This window comes from Glycine soja, chromosome 11 (assembly GCF_004193775.1).
Source record: "Glycine soja cultivar W05 chromosome 11, ASM419377v2, whole genome shotgun sequence".
Taxonomy (NCBI): Eukaryota; Viridiplantae; Streptophyta; class Magnoliopsida; order Fabales; family Fabaceae; genus Glycine; species Glycine soja.
Genome location: NC_041012.1, coordinates 2,274,544 through 2,288,391, shown reverse-complemented (window position 1 = coordinate 2,288,391; position 13,848 = coordinate 2,274,544).

Here is a 13,848-nt window from a genome sequence, read left to right as displayed (position 1 = left end):
GGACATATTGATCTTCAATAAATTCCATCCAGTTTTTTTACACTATTTCATTATCATGTAGCCACAGAGGACCACAGTGCTCCACACAACCGAGTGCACAAAATTTGCCAAGCATATTCTATTTTCTTACCCCTCACCAAGCCCGGTGTTATAGAAAAATCATTTCATAGTATTAGAGGGTAAAGCAATATGAAAAGAAGCCAAAAGTAAGAGAAGACCAGACCTGGTATGCAAACTTGAACATAAATAACAAATGCTAATGGTTCATGTTCGTTATACAAAGGCTACACTAAGTTTGTTGAACATTCACGATCACATTTCTTCTAATCAGATTAAATGTGGAAGGGATTTCGTCCAGAAAAAGAATTGCAAAGATAATGCTAATAACTTTAGAAGAATTAAAGTATTAATCATCTTTTAGAAAAAAAAACTCAAAGCAACATTATTGGTTAGTACGACAAAGATTTCACACAAAAAATGTATTGAAAGATGTGTTTACATTTTATTAGACGTATGTGTAATTAAAGTTCTAGTAATTGTTATAGTTATCTTATTTTATCAAAAGTATGTGTAAATTTTTAGTGAAAAGATAATAAAATTTCTCATATAATATATTAAAAAGATATGTTATAAGAATTATTATAATATTAAAATCTTAAGTTATAGATAATTTTTTGAACTCTCATGCACTTGTCGTGTTTCAAATTTTAACCAACTTAAAGTCTATTTACTTGACCTATTTTATAACAAAGTCTATATATATAAGTATAAGTAGTCCAAGAAGCCGATCAATAGGAATTAGAAAGTAGGCCAGTGAGTTTATATATATATATATATATATATATTAAACTTAATTTCGCTTCGGTCTTTTAATCATTGTAATTGTACGTAATTTTAATTTTCTATTTTTAATTATGCAAATTGTATCTCAGAATATTTTTTTTATCCAGGTACTAATCAAGTTCCTTTATCAACGTTTCTTTCATTTTCTAATATTTTTTGCAAACACAGTTGCCTGACAAGCATTACCAGTGTCCAGTGCACAATGAGCATATAATTTGGATTCATAGACTGCGTAAGGTTAATCAAGTAGATGATAATTTGACTAAAATATGGGTTGCAAGATAATGATTTTTCACATATTTTTTTTTTATTGTTTTTCAAATTTTAATTGTAATGCCTCTAGGATGGACTTGTTTAGGACTAATTTTCCTAGAGGTTTTTATTCCTTCTTTTTTGTAATGCCATTCATTAAAAATAAAAATAAAAATAAAATATAATAAAGCATGATTTTTGTTTATTCTAAACAAGGGTATAATTAATTAGAAGAAAAAATATTAATCAAAGATTTGAAGTTAAAAAAAAAAACATTTTCTTTTTGTGTTCAACGGGGCTTAACACCCAAAACACAAAAGACAGAAAGTATAAACTCCTATACTACTAAATCAGTTAGTTTAAATTTATTTATTGAAAAAAATGTTTATTTTAATAAAATAAATAATTTTTTATTTTTTAAAATATATTTGTATAAATTGATTCTGTTTAAAAATATAAATTTATGTTTATTTTAAAAAGTAAATCATATCTATTTCTTAACAAATATTTATTTTAAAATTATAACTTAACCTATTATCAGCTAACAACAATGGCATCAAAAGACTAAGAGGGGTTTGCTGAAAGATCACCAACCTTCTCTTATATATTTTTTTTTCCTCTTTCATTCGTAATTTAGAGTTTAGTCGAAAAAGAAATAAATCTAATAAAAAATTATTTTCATCAATAATCAAACTTAATAATATATAGATGATTCAACATTAACTTCATCACATTAATTACTTAAATCCAATCACTTATTTCTCTCCCATATCATACTTAACTGGCTAAAACATTTAAAACAAAATTAGAAAAATCAATATTTTATTTTTACATTTGTTCTGCATGTTTGATTACTTGATGTTAACGTAAGCAATTGATAGCGAATTTTGGATTGGTGGTAAAGAATGAAATACAATGATATGACGGAATAAGATGTACTGAAATGAAATAAAAATATCATTTAATTATTTGAATTTTTTATAATGTCATTATTTGAATTTTTTTATAATGGACAAAACAAATATTTCATATTATTATTTGAAAAAAAGAAAAAAAATGAGTTATAATTTTTTAATTCTTATATTATATAATTTTAAATATATTACCATTATTCTTAAGAGGCTAATGATTAGATAAATTTTACAAAAATAAAATATTTATTTTATAATATAAAATTGTGTTCCTTCAATTACGTACATCCTAAATTCAGGAAAAGAGAATTGAACTTCAGTAATAAAATAGATCATGATTTATTTTCTTTCATTATGTTCAATTCTTAATTTTAGAAACTAAATAATAAAATATTTTCTCCTTTTCACTTCACTTCTCCCCATTGCATCTCTTCTATCAATCCAAGTTCCAAACACTCCCTAAAATAAAAATAAAAACTTAAAAAACTTCTTATTTGACTTGTGTGGTGTGTAAAGATATGAAACTATGTCTGATTTGCTGCTAAAGAGATGATTCTGACTCAATAATTAATTTTAGATTGAATTTTATGTGTTTAGTTTTATGTTGTAAAATATTTTAAAATTGATTATGATTTATGGATCTAAAATTGATTATAAATTGAAAGAACTTTGGATAAATTTTATGTTGGAACATAAAATTTATATTGAATTTTATTCCTAACATAAATGTATTTAGTATAGATTTTAAAATCTTTTGAGATTGAAAATTCTTTATACTTTTAGTTTTTTTTTTAAATTATACTTGATTCTATAATAAAAAATATTAATCTAAACATTCAAATTCTTTAAAATCAATTTTATTTAAAATGAAATTTACCATGCTCGTCCAAACACACGCGAATACCCGATGATCACAACATCAACCCAGACCACGGTACTGATATTTCCTTGTCTCCCATGTACGCTGCATAGCCTACATTACCAGTTTCATGTGTGAGACAATTATTCTGCAAATGCAAACAGGAAAATTGCTATCACATATATGTCGGGTCTTTTCTATATATTCATAAAAATTATATTATATACAAATTTATACCATTTTAAACAAAACTATATAGTGTATGACAAAATTAGTAATTTTTAGAAAGAAAAAACACAAATTTATAATCACAAGTAACAAAAGGGGACGTCTACATTTTATAAAAAAAGAAGTACATAATCGTTAAAAATGTTCAATGTTTTTTCTTCTTAAAATAGGTACGTACACTACTAAATACTAAAAGTATAAAGAGTTTTCTTTATCAATAAATTAAAATAGACTTTTCATGTTAAAAAAAACTTAAATAACCCTTTGGTCCTATAAAATAGGGTGTTTTTATTTTATTGCTTTGTTTTTTTTTAGTTTTAATTAGTCATTGAAAGATTAAAAAAAATCTGGTTTGAGGTTTTGGCGTCAAATAACATTAATGAATGACATAATAACATAATTCAGACTTATCATGTTATTAAGAAAGTTTGAAGGAAAATTATGTCCTCAGCAACTAATTTTTGACATTATTAACCTATTTGAATAGATAAAAAATTAAAAAATACAGTTAATTTACTAAAAAAAAATTACTCATGATCATCTTAGCTAACTTTTTATTCATGTAACAAGTCAAAGAGTCAACTACCAATGTCATCATTGTTACATTATTACTTAATGTTGTTATTTAACAACAACAAAAAATAAGATAACAAAAATATTTTGAAAATACTAAAATCAAAACAAAAATCTTCAAAAGAACTAAAAAAACATATTTTACCTGAATCAAAAGTTATTTAAACCTAGAAGAAAAGGAAAAGAAAAGTATATTACATTTGAAAATGATACTTAATTATAGTAGTTTTTTTATTAGCCAATTAACTTTAAATATTTTTTAATCCCTCAAATTTAGGATAAATTTATTTATGTTCTTTCAAATTTATTATAAACCTTGTAATTTAAAAAAAAAAAACTTATTTTAGTCTCTCTCCCAAACATTGCTTATGATTTTACTTATTTAGCTAATAAATTATAAGTTACTTACATGAAAACTTCCTATAGTATAAGTTTGCATCCTATTATCAAACACTCTATTATGTATGTTTTTCTTTCAAAGTATCTGACAACATTTGGGTAAAAGAATTTTAGATTAAAATGATTTTTTTTAATTATAAGAACTTTAAAAAAAATAATCTAGAAGACAAAAAATTAATGTATCATAAACTTAAAAAAGTAAAAATATATTTAAACCTTATTTATATATATGGGTACTAAATATTAAACTGGAAGACAAATATTGAACCTTATCTTGTCTTATACGGGTACTAAATGACAAGTATTTTGATTGGCATTGGTGCCCTATCCAGCTAGGCATGGGGGCACTTGAAACAAAGCCAAGGAAGGAAATCTAGTGTAATTTATTATACATTTTTACTACTGTCTACACAATCTGTGACTACCCCATCTCTCAATATTTGTGTATCAGTGGTAGCTTTCAAATCTGCATAGTAATATTCTGGGGGCATCTATCATCCCTTTCCCATTAACCCAAATATCCCTTTCTCTTTGCTTGTTCAACAGTGATTTATTAATGCCATCCGCCTAATTACAACAACTCAGAAAGCTGTGACGACTATTGACAAAGATATATATTATTAATTGGAACCTTTTGCATTACATTACCTTGAATTTAAGACAGTGACCTCGGTTGTTGGCTACATTGTGATTCTGCAACTTTAGTTGCATCGTCTTGTAAGCTGCGAAGCCACACAATCTCTTTGCTTATTATGTTTAGCTGCGCTTTCCCGTAAACAATTTCAAATTTAAACAATATGGGTAAGTAAAAAAATCATATCATATACTAGTATTATTATATATATTCGATATCTTGCATCGTAGAAATGGCAAGTTGATTATAAAGAGGACTGCGTAAAAAGACCCTTTGCTGGTTGCTGGAGCTGGCACATGTCATTAGAAGTAGGGAAAGCTAGGAGGAATCTGTCCTCTAAAAACCCCCCTAATGCAAAGGGATTTTCCGGAATGGACCTTTCGCTCCTCCATAAGTTTGCATGCATGTATATGACATTATGGCATCCAGAACACTCTTTGATTTAAAGGATAGAAATAAAAAGAATAAAAATGAAAGATAAATTTTTGGATTAAACTCTAAAAGATATAGGTCTCATGTGAGACTTACAAAGTTTTCTCTTATTTCTCATATCTTTCTTTAAATCAAACACAATCTATATTTATCTATAAGGAAATAAACTTTTTTATTTTTTTTTTCACGATAAATAATTGAGAAAGACTAACTAAAAATTAAAATATAATAAATATTGTAAAAAATAATTAATTTAAATACATATTAAATTATATTTTAATAATTACTATCATTAAGAAGTTATAAGGTTCATTAAATAATTGAGAGGGGTCAAGGGTTGAAGGGGGAATAGAGGTTGTGGATCAAATCTTCCACTAATAAAAATTAACAACTAACATTAACATGATAAATTAAATAAATAGCTACTGTCATTGCCCATTTTTAGTTCCTGAAATAAAAATAATAACTGGCATGTTAATTTTAATTAAAAATAACGCTAATAAATCTTTTGTATTATACGTAGCTAAGTTTTGTTGTTTTATTGTCTACATAATAATTGGTCCTTATATATGGGCTTAGATTGAAAATGACAATATTTGTGTTCTATACGGTCCATAATTGTTAAAGGGCAATTATTGTTTCCTTTAATAAAATAATTAGCGATACGTGTATATTATAATTCATAAGTATACAATGGAGAGTGCACTACAATATTTAAACATTCACATGCTCCAATATATATATATATATATATATATATATATATATATATATATATATATATATATATATATATATATATATATATATATATATATATATATATATATATTAAGTAAACAAATATGTTAATGCCAACATTTTGAGAAAACTTTTTCTCTTCAATTTCAGCAATTTTTATGAAAAGTAAGCTATTTATGAAATAAATTGGATGTTTAGAAAATCAACTGAATTTTAGTAAAAGCTTTTTTTTTTAATTGGGAAAATGGGAAGAAAGTGAAATAATTTAATGGTTCTACGTAGATATTAACTTTGTAATTTTAAAGGAAAATATTTTGTACTCAACATTTATACAATAATGTACCTCAAAATTTAGGCAATTTAAAACTTTAATATATTTTTGTTTCCTATGATATATGTTTTATTTAGTATTTTTAACAAAATTTATATTTTTAGTCCTTAATTTGAGGAATGTTTTTTTTTTATCTTTATTAGTCTTGAACGATTTTTTATACACAATTTGTGATAGTTTTTTTTTTAAAAAAAATATTTTGCGAAATTGAGGAATTAAAAAATATACATCTTAGAAGAACTAAAAAAAATAGATCATAAAATTTGAAGAATATATATATATATATATATATATATATATATATATATATATATATATATATATATATATATATATAACCGCTAGAACAGAATTTGACCATTACAAAATGTTACAAAATTGAAGGAACGTGATCAGTGGGGGGGGGGGGGGGGGTTGAACTTTTTAGGATTCTAATTTTTTGTTTTTCAAAAATTATTTGACAAATTTTTAGTTATTCGTTTTATTTTTCGGTATTTTTAGTCTCTAAAAAATTGTTTATTTTTAGTTCTTAATTTATTTTTATTCCTCAAAATCAGTTTAAAGAGACTAAAATAATAAAATAAAGATTAATTTTGAACAATAAAAATAAATGATTAAAAATAGATTAAAAAAATTGAAGGAATAAAAATTCTAATGAAAAAAATTAACGGATGACAAAAATTGGTTTAAAAACTTTTAAAAGACTACGAATTTGAATTTGAGGGGAAGGAAAAGAGGACTGCAATTCAATTTGAAACATGCCCATTTTGGTTTAATGGGGCATGCTTTAAAGGAATCGACGCAAAAATTGTGTTTAACACGTCTCATCTCATAATTATAATCAAAAGATAAATTACGTAAATATGAAACTATACTTGTGTATTCACTTTGTGCAATTAATCTCCCCTCTAGATAGACAATTTGCTTTGTGCAAGAGACCTTCGTCTACTAAAGAGTATGAGATTGAGATACATACAGAGACACAACAATCTCTTCATTTGTTTTTTTCTGCAAGTTATATATGCACGGATCCTCTACACCTTGGCATTTATAATAACAACGACAAAGACAAAATGTTGTCTAAACCACGTGAATATCCTAATCTAATACCAGAGAGAGAAAAAAGAAAAAAATTTATACAAACATATAACAAAAAATTAATATATATGCAAACATACATATCTCTCTATTATTTATATAAACATATATTTTTACTATTCATGGGATAAATTTAGATTGAAGTGATCCAAATTTACACTGATTTTTTAAAAATTTTGCAAAACCAAATTGAGAATTTAGGTCCTCTCAATCTGAATTCTCAATAGTTTTTTTTAAACTAGTTTTTAAAGATAATAAAAAATATAAATAAAATAAAATAATTCAAAATAATAAAATTAAAGAATATAAATAAGGACAAATTAATTTTAAGTAGTTTTTTAAAAATTATTTTATCCTTATTTATATTCTCTAATTTTATTATTTTGAATTAATTTTTTTATTTATATTATTTGATTATCTTTTTTTATTTTTCAAAAATAAAATAGATGAAAATTCAGACCAGGGGATTCGAATTCTCAAGTTAGTGAAAGTGTATGTATGTTTGTATATATATTAGTTTTTTTGTTGTATGTTTGTGTAAAAGTTAAAAAAAAATAAACAAAAGATTACACTTTTTTTTGTTAGAAAAAGGAGTACACTGTTAATTAGTTAATTGAGTTGGGGGGACTTGACTTTTTTTTGGAGAGGAGAGACTTCACTTAAAACAAGAAAATTATAATTGTTCATTCCTTAATAATTTTATAACTGTATAGATACAATATATACAAGCAGCAAATATAGTGAATGTATACGTATATAATTTTTTGTATCATAAAAACAGGTAAAGGGTGGGGGATAGTAGAGGGAACTGATGCACGTGCTTGGTTTCACCTGGTCAGTGTCAGGTTCTAACGTGGCACGAGTCTGCTCCATTTATGTTTTTTTCGTACGGTTGAGATCTTCTCGCTTGTCCAATAGTCGACAACTCTGACTGGCGCTAAGTTAACAACAGCCTTGTTTGCTCCAATGACCATTTTACCCTTACTTCTATTCTCCATTTCTTTTGGATATACCCTCAAAAAACATTCCTTGGTATAAAATATGTTTATTTTAACCTCTCCATATATTATGTTGGTTTTAGCTAGTAAAAATGTAACAAGTTTTTAATCCTACTTTTATAAAAAATAATGTGATTTTAGTCCGATGTGTTTTTATAAATATTAAAAATAACATTTTGAGGGATGAAAAATATATTTTTATCTAAGTTTTTTATACTAAAACTTTTTTAGTTATTCTAGAACTATAAAAAGGTACTATTCAACTCATGTATCATGTTTGTAGTGTCTTTATTTATTTCTCCATTATATATTACTAATTTGAAATATTTAAACTTAAAAATCTATGGTATGATATTAAATCAGTTTGTTTAATTTTTTTTACAAACATTTACTTTAGTAAAATAGTTTTTATTTTATTTTTTAGTATATTTATCTAAATTGTTTCTGTTTAAAACAGTTTTCTATTTATTTTAAAAATAAATCTTATCTATTTTTTTAAAAAACATTTATTTTAAAATGTTTTTTTTTTAAGTTTAAACAAATTCACCCATTTTCTCCTATTTTTACTTATAAGTCATACTCTTACTGTCTACAATGTATATGCTCGTTGTTAACTTTGCTTATGTTTTATAGTCAATCCCAAGCCCAAGTTAAGAAGCAATTAGGCTGTATTAGGTACTCGGCAACCAATGTAGAATTCACTCTTATATTCAACATGGACTTGATCAAGTAAGCATAAATATCCAATTTTTTGATCCCAAGAAGTGCAGGATATCCTTGAGAGTAGATAAATTATAAAAACATTCCTAAAAATGAAAAAAAAAACGTGTCTCAACTTTTTATTATTATTTTCTTTTTTTACCTTTGGAAGACTTGTGATGCACAATATATATGACATTTTTTAATTTAATCTTTGAATATAATTACTTACTAATATTTTTATTTCTAAAATTATATTCAAATTTTCATTTAAGCATAAATTACATCTAAATTATTAGCATACACATCATCTTCTCCTTTCACTTTGATTCCTTATTTCATGTTTTTTACCTTCCCTCTCACACATTTTATTATTCATCTTGACTTTTATTTCCACCATTCGAATATCAAATCCACCATTTAAAATGTTAAAAGCACGTAGAGTCAAATGCAAGCTATAAGATATGCTTTAAACCTCAAAACAACATATATAAAAGTATGCTTCAAACTAGATTTCTACACAAGTTAATAGCATAGAAGTTAACAACTTGATTTGGATAGAATGTATAGATTGGAACTTATGTTAGTGATGTATTGGATTAAGTCGTTAACTACTCTAAATAATTTAATCATTCATATATAAATTAATTTCACTGTTATATAATCAAATACATACCATGCAAATTTTTGAGTGGTAGAATATTACATGCGCACCATGCAAGTGTAGGATCCGCTATAGGATTTCCAAATTTTAAATTTATTTGAATAAAATGTAGTCATCCTATTAGCACAATGAACAATATTATCCCATTCACCTTCACATCTAAATGTTTGGTCAAAGGAATCAAAATAATGGCAATTAATGTACAAGAGCAGCTCAAGTTCGACATTAGGCCTTGGACTTAACGCACGTCTTCTCCAAGTCTATAATCTGCATGAATGTTGTTGTCCCTTTTTCTCCCACAAAATGGCATAATAAGATCTTCAATTCTATTCATGCAGTCCCTAAACCACCATGCTGCCATACATTAACATTGCTGATTCCAACAACAGTGTTTTAAGAGCTTTAATTAATGTGTTGTTTGACAATATTCAATGGATGCAAAGGAGTACTAGAGTACTGAGAGGGTGGTAAGAATAAGTTAAGCTCGAAGGATAGTTGCTATTTATGTCTTCACTTTAATCAATTATCCAGATCTAAGTTGGAGGTGAAAATGAAATACAATGAGGTCGATGTTGTTCACATGCATTGTGAAGGAAAAATAAATTTAAGAAGGCCGTGAGCGAAAAACAAGGTTTCAAAGAACAATGATGAGTGAAATTTTGCGGAACTTTATCTGCCTTGACGGAAGTTTTTTCTTCATCTACCATAATTAATTGATTTCAATGTTAACGTGGCCCCAACTGTAATTCCCTGTTTGCCTGCATAAATTTCCACGAACATACATAAATATAGAAAGATTGTGAGAGGATATGGGCCCACCACGAAAGCAAAGCATTTCTGGTGGTTGAGAAAATATTAACATAGTGAATGATGATGATGCACAAGCACAACTTTACTTTATATCTATGTGATCTTCTACTTCTCGTCTCCCACTCGTGGCTAACTATGCAATATTCATCGTCATGCCCATCATTCCGTAAGAGTCGAACCACACTAAAAAAGAATATCATATTTTCAAAGGACGCTAATGATGCGACGCTGAATATAATGATAAGAATATCTTCAAAAAAATTCAATGCAAGATTTGAGTTCTAGATTCCTGAACAATTTAAAGGAGCATCCAATGTATATATGAATATGATGGAAAGTTTGCTTGTGAGAAAGAGAAACCCCACGGTTTGGATAGTGCCCATTTTCTTTTCCCAAAAAGGTTAGCTTAGCTAATGGCTAGAGTTGCAGCTACTACTTCTGGTCGCGTGTGCGTGTGCATGTGCATATATAGTAGCGGCAAAATTTATTTCGTTCTGTTTATATAAAAAGACAAATTGTATCTTTGTTTTATTGTTACAAATAGACATTTGAGATATTCAGACTTTTCCTTCTGAACAGACATGTTAGATTTATCATCAAAAAATATTTTCTGTCCGAATTATAATAAAAATTACTAAGCACATTTAAACAATAATTAATAATGATTAACATTTTTTTTTATCAATTATGGGGTTGAAATGGTGATCAAAAGAACACTAGTTTAATTAATAAAATTCACACCGACAGATAGTGGAAGACTGGAAGATCACTTGAACAATAGGTTCAATTCAAAGTCAAAAATATAACTCGCTAAAAAACTAATAATATATAAAAGTAATGTTCTAGAATGATAATTGTTTGTAAGAAAAAAGCAAAAGAAATAAGGCTAAAAATTCTTCTAACTACTGATCTTATAACTTTCCAGAATAGTACAAGATGTGTGAAAGCTTAAATTTATTGTTATTATTATGATCAGACAGGAGAAATTGGCATACAATATAAAATAACGCAAATGGATTTAATTTATGCAACTAGAAGATCTTGCAATTTGCACTGGGGAGTATTCTTCCATTTTGTCCCCTTCAATAGTTGATTACGGTCGGCCATGTTAGTGATATTTCCTCTTAATTTAAGAGTCCTGGATATCTCAAACAAGGTATGAGCCCAACTTGTCCTTCATCTTTTGATGAGAAAAAGGTCGTTCCCGTATTCCGTGGATATTATGTAATATGTAGTATTTCATTTGTCATCCAATTTTATTGGTATATGCAGCACGCAGGAGCCTTTAAGAAAGGGAGTAGAAGATGTTAGTAAATAAGAAAAATGCTTGGGAATGCTTCAAGCCTTCGAAAAAGTTAGTGCATGGATGAAACTGAAGACCAGAGTGTCACGTTAAAGGTCTTACCATATAGATACATTTCAACTTATTGTTAACTTAAGTTTTAAAATTATGTGCATCTTTGACTACATACTAGTATTATTTTTGGGACATAATCATTTAAAAAAATCTCTAAAAAGTTATTATTCTCTTAAAAAACAAATTAATTCAAACATTTGCTAAATTATTCTTGAAGAAATTTTACTAGCATTTAGACGGATCATTAGGCAATAGGTATGGAAAAGACAGTTTTCTATATATTATCCCACATTAATTCCTCCCTATGTTCAAATTCAGTATGTGAAAGGCTTTGTTGTTCACCTACTACAATAGGCTAGCATTACATTTACACTTTGCTCGAAGGTAAAGAGGAATAAAAACGAAAGAAAATATAGTAGCAAAAAGTAGGGGAAAAAAGGAGAGAAAATAAATATTTTTTTGGGTATACAGTAATCACAATAAGATTTAAATTTAAGATTTTGTGTAAATTATTATCTAAACTGTCGTCATCATGAGACTAACTTTAGTGGATTGAAAAGAAAATAACTATATATCTCACTATATTGTTAAGTATTAAGAAAAACAAAATAATAATAAAAAAGTTAACTTCTTTACTTATTTAAATTGAGAAAAAAACAAAGAATAAATAATATAATTGCATTAAGTAACATTTTAATTGTTATAATATAATAATATAAAATTAAAGAAGACCATATATTTTGTCATTACATGATCAATTATCCCTTTTCCTCCCCACTATTTGTAAAATAGAGAAGAAAAAAGATGCAAGCCCCACATGTAAGAATTTTACTTTTTCTTTTCTAAAAAGTATTATATAAATATTATGCGTATACAAGAGTGTGTGTTTATCACATTGTTATTACTTCAATAACTTAAATTTTTTGAGTCAGTCGCTATTCACTACTACTATTTAAACAAAGGAGTAGGTATCACCATTAAATTTATTTTTCTTAAAAGAAAGTCAAATGAAATATAATTTTAGAAATGTTATTAAAAAGAAATAATTAAAAAAGAAAAGCTTCTAAAGAAGTTAAGTAAATAAATTTTTATTTGTAAAAAAAAAGTTAAAATAAACCTGAATAAAATGTTACCTAAAAATTATATGACTAGGCTACTGAAAGAAAGCAACCTTAATGGAAATTATTTTATAGTCTAAGACCACCATGTGTTATAGTCTTAATTAATTAATTTATTTTTTTGTCACCATATTATTAATTTAAAATATTTATTGACTTTGTTAATAATTAAATTTTATTAAAAATTCTGACAAGATTTCTTCTTTTAACTTTTTTTAATCTATAAAGTTCGAATAAAAACCTTATTTAAGAAAATTAAATTTGATTGCCCTTGGATCAAGGATATATTGGTGATTAATCTCTATATAACAATAACATGTAACTAGAATTTTTAGTTTATAAAAAAGAATTAATAAAACTTGATTATTTATAACGTAAAATCATAAAATAATTTGTCCACTGCTAGAGTGGGGCGGGGGACTAACATCTTTTCCAATTTACATGCTCAACTTGTTGAGAAACATTGTAGGGCGAGAAGATTGAAGAAATCTGAAATTTACTGAATGGGTAGAAGTGCAGACCAGCAAAAGATGTTGCTCACAGATCAAATTTGAATTTGGATCACTTCAAGATTTGAGTCCAATGAAAGACATTATCGAGCAGAAAATAGTCAGGGGCCAATGGCCCAAGTCTCCATGGTGAAGAAGTTGCATAGCCCAAATTCTTAAACTACACAAACAAAAACCAAACACATGAGATTCACAAAAAACAAATCGGGAAGTGGTTGCGTAGCTGGTATTGCTTTGTGCATCCAGCACAATTGCTTTGTACACCAGCACCAGCAGAATATCATAATTCCAATTTTACTCTTCTTTAAAGATGGATAAATCTGTGCACCATAATCAACTGAGTTAATAGGTCAATTATATTATAAAATAATTCATGTTTTTATATATAATAT